The following is a 4360-nucleotide window of genomic DNA, read 5'->3' on the forward strand; positions in this document are numbered from 1 at the left end:
GAAGGCTGTCATTCCACATCCTCTCCGTAATCTCATCCCTCTTTTTTGCCCATTCCTCTCTCGCGCGGTCTGTCACAATCGACCTTGCGCACTCTTCCTCAGCATTAGTGACATCTATAAGGGATGGTGAAATTTTCTCAGAACTATCTCCACTATTTTCAACTGTTTCAGTAAATCCATCTTTACCATTAACACGGATGAAGTTGTGCATAACACAGCAAGCTATAACAATTTTAACTTGTATTTTAAATTTAAACTGTGGTACTATACGCAGTATAGGAAATCGTCCTTTTAAAAAACCGAACACCATTCAAGTACATTTTTCAATTGGGCATGACGATAATTGAAGAGTTATTTCTTATTAGCAGGCTTCCCCCTGTACGAAATTCATTCAAATGTTATCGAACACTTTGATAAGGTGGCATAAATCCTGGAGAATGGGCATATCCCGTATCGACAATATAATATTTTTCTACACAAAGTAATATGTAAATATTAAGCACTAGCCAAATTACATTCTACATATTTATATCAAACTGGCAATAGTTATTCTTTACCATAAGGCACAAGGAAACAATCACGGCGATGAGTTAACGCATTTTGCAAAACACGAGCATCGAAAGCAGAACCATCCTAACTCGCTAACACATATACGAATTTCATATCAAATGTATAGGCTGTCATTACATTCCGGGACAAGAAACCTTTTCGATTTCGAAAGGTTGCACTTGCTTCTTTCGTCAAAAAGGCCGATATGTGGGTGCCATCGAGTGCCCCAATGCAGTCCTACAAGCAACATTCATCTGACTTTTACGTTTATATTAAGTAATCAGCAATTTAATTGTATTATAATTAAAAATTTTCAGATTGTATTACTTGAAAATAGGGGCTCCACATTGGATTATCAGATATCTATTTCGGGGTATATAACTCGAGAAATTTTACATATTTCGGATAAAATTCAATTATAGTATCAAGAACTCTATTGAAATGTTGACTCACGGTTTCTCCAGGGCATGAAAATCGATTACCAATGACACGGTGTAACACCCCGTACTTTCCAGACTCGGGTGTTACCATGTAATCTAGTTTAGTATAAATACAGACCTAACCTACTTAAATATTCACAATCACCATGGTTTAAATCTGATCATTTAAAATAGTCTCCATCCATATGATAACCCATCCATCCGTTGGAGTTCGAGACGAACCATCACACCATCAGCACAACCCGTTGTTAGAACTTCGATCGCCTCGATAGATGAATCAAACCATCCAGAGGTCATATGATATTTAATAAGTATATTATACAAACATAGATCAAAAAAATTATAGATGTATCTTAATAATCTATCTGAAAATGTATTGTAATAAGGTGATATGAATATACTTAATGTGTATGGAATATTATGAAAATAATATTATATTAAATAAACAAAATGAGTGATAATTTTACTATGTATAATTGAACTATAAATATTAATGTAGTATTAAATATCTTTTATAAATACGTATACAAAAGATTATTAGATATTTTAATAAAATTGTATATTATTTAACAATGGTACTGAATACAAATATAATTTTAATTAAATATAATATTTTCAATTCATTTATACGTATATTTATTTATAATGTAATGTTATGAATTATGTATTTATAAATATGTGATCAATAGCATGTATATAATAGTACATTAATATTAAATTTTTATTTATATATGTGTATGAGATTTTAATTATCATAATTATAAGTAATATACAATAGTAATAAAATTTATATTAGAATTGGTTAGTAACATATGATGAGAGCCTTATAAATGGCCCAGTAGAATCTTTTAACCATTGACGTTCAATCTCGGGATGATCCGACCGTTAGATCAATAGAAAACCCCCGTTAGAGCTAGGAATCAACTCGTATGGCCTACCTAAGCCTTGGATCTGTCCGACCAATGAGCAGAAACCTCTAGGTGAGGGCTCCTAAGATGAATGGATGGAGTGGATCTCTTAATGTAGTCATTTGTACCCCACTTTGGGGCAGTGCATGTGCACAGTCTTCGTGCACTCGAGGTGCTCCAGACCTGTCAACGCGGTCAGACCATGCTGACCCGAGATTTTCCAAAAAAGGCGAGTTTCTCCCTCCTTTCCCGCCAACGTCCGTTTCAAACGGACGGACGTTTGCAACGCCCATGGCCCACCTTGATCACCCCTGGGGAAGATCCAAACCGTCTTTTGGTAGAGGGTCAGCGTGCAACCAAAATCCTTAAGTTTCACATGATTCAGCGCTTGTGCATGCACACGAATCTCGCTGCGAACGGGTCCCGGAAACACAAGGTTTCCAAAAAATGGAAACCTGTTGTTGCCGGGTTGGCAAACCGCGTGAAGCTGGATCCGCCCATCCTAGCTGTCCCTCTACTGAAGCATCTCAGCCACCCATTTTCTTAGGGCTTTCCAAGCAAAACCAGGGCCGGTTTCGGTTCCTACCCACCGTTTGGGGAAGCTGTTTCTACCAGATCGAATCTGGTTCATTCGTTGCTCATCCTACGGTGCTGAGGGAGCTTAGGTCAAGATATAAGGCAAGAAGAATCGGACAGCAAGGCCTCTCCTCCCTGTTATTGCGTCCGCCCAAGAAAAACCGGCCGCAAGCTTCATTCAGCGAACCCACCGCCTAAACCTCCTCCAAGCTTCGAAAAAGCTTGTTTTTAAGCTCCATGGGGTTCATATGGACTGCCCAGAAGAGACGGTTCGAAGAAACGTGCCTCTGATTTGAAACCACCATTGGAGCTCGATCGTCTTCCTCGGCCAAACCGCACTGTGTTCGGTCTGAGTTGGGTCTGTCCAACCCGTTGCTGGGTCGTTGATGGAGACAGGAAGAAAGAAAGGAAGGAAAGATAGGGAGAAGAAAGAGAAGAAGAAGAAGAAGAAAGCGGGGGATGGTGGTGTGCCGTTGTTGCACCGCACCACCACACCCGAACTGAACCGAGTCTATGCGATCTCGACGTCCATTGCTGGACGTTCCAGTGTATGACGAGAAGGAGGGTGAGGGAGAAGAAAGAAAAAGGAAGATAGGAGGTTGAGAAAGAGGGAACGCCGAGAGAAAGAGAGCGGATCGCTGCCGCTATCTCGCCCGAGATTAGGCCGAGCCAGACCGAGTCTGTTGAGTTTGGACCACATCTGAGTTGAGTCTAGACTCACTTGGTCATGCATGGAGTGGAGAGAAGAGAAAAAGTAGAAGGGAAATAGAAACGAGAGAGAGAGAGAGAGAGAGAGAGAGAGAGAGAGAGAGAGAGAGAGAGAGATTGAACCTTGGTTGCTGTCAACTCGGCTGGAACCGAATCCACTCGGCTGGAACCAAGCCTAGCTGGATGGAGTCGGGGTTGGGCCTGATCCAGGCATGGCTGGTGGGCCAGCAGGAAAGAGATAGAAGAAGAGGAGAGTTAAGGGGTCCCCTCAAAGCTTCGGGCTACCGGGTTGACTCAACAACTCATTGAGTTGGTTGGATTTGGCCCATTGCTGAGAGTAAAGCAGATTGGGTCCAGATTGTTGGGTGTGTTTTGTAGAAAGGAGAGGTAGAAGAGATAGAAGATGGAACAGAGAGGAGTGGTGATCACGTGGGACTGATGGAGACAGATTGTGTTTGGAAACCCAACTTGCTGTCGAGCTAACCAACGTAAGTTAGCTTCCTCTCCCAAAGTGAGTTGTCTGACTTATCATTATCATTGGTGTTCCTATAATTATTTCAATTGTTAAATATGATTAGCCGTTAACAGGTTATGTATGCTAAGTAATAATTATCATGAACAAAACCACAGCGTTTAGATATTAGATATTAGTATTTATTTATCATTCCTAAATATAGTCATTAGTGATGGATCATACTACTCGACCATTATTATTATGATAGTTAATATTGACTACATCATTAAGGCTAATGGAAATTATTAAATATGAATAACCATCAATACACGATCTACGCTAATGTTAGTTACTATAAATGAAATCTCCATTAATGATACTAATATGGAATCCATCACTTGAAAAATATTATCTTTAATGATAGACTATACTATTTTATTCCCATTAGAATACTTATTATTACCATGATCGCAAATACTAATTATATCATTAACATTAAAAATAATTATGTTTACCTAATGCGGCGGTGTGTAATCTTAAGGGGAATTCACACTAAATTGGTCACCCATCCATCAAATATATAGCCGTACAGGTAGTATAGGTGGCTTAAGTGACATTCAGGTTCAAACTTGATGAGGAGCAGGGTATAAGTGTCAGGGGTGTATGGCTGTATCTACTTCAAGGAGTTGCGTGACCTTGTGGCTCAAATTTATTTGCATTCTATT

The sequence above is a fragment of the Magnolia sinica genome, chromosome 14 (genome assembly GCF_029962835.1).
Source record: "Magnolia sinica isolate HGM2019 chromosome 14, MsV1, whole genome shotgun sequence".
In the NCBI taxonomy this organism is placed as follows: Eukaryota; Viridiplantae; Streptophyta; class Magnoliopsida; order Magnoliales; family Magnoliaceae; genus Magnolia; species Magnolia sinica.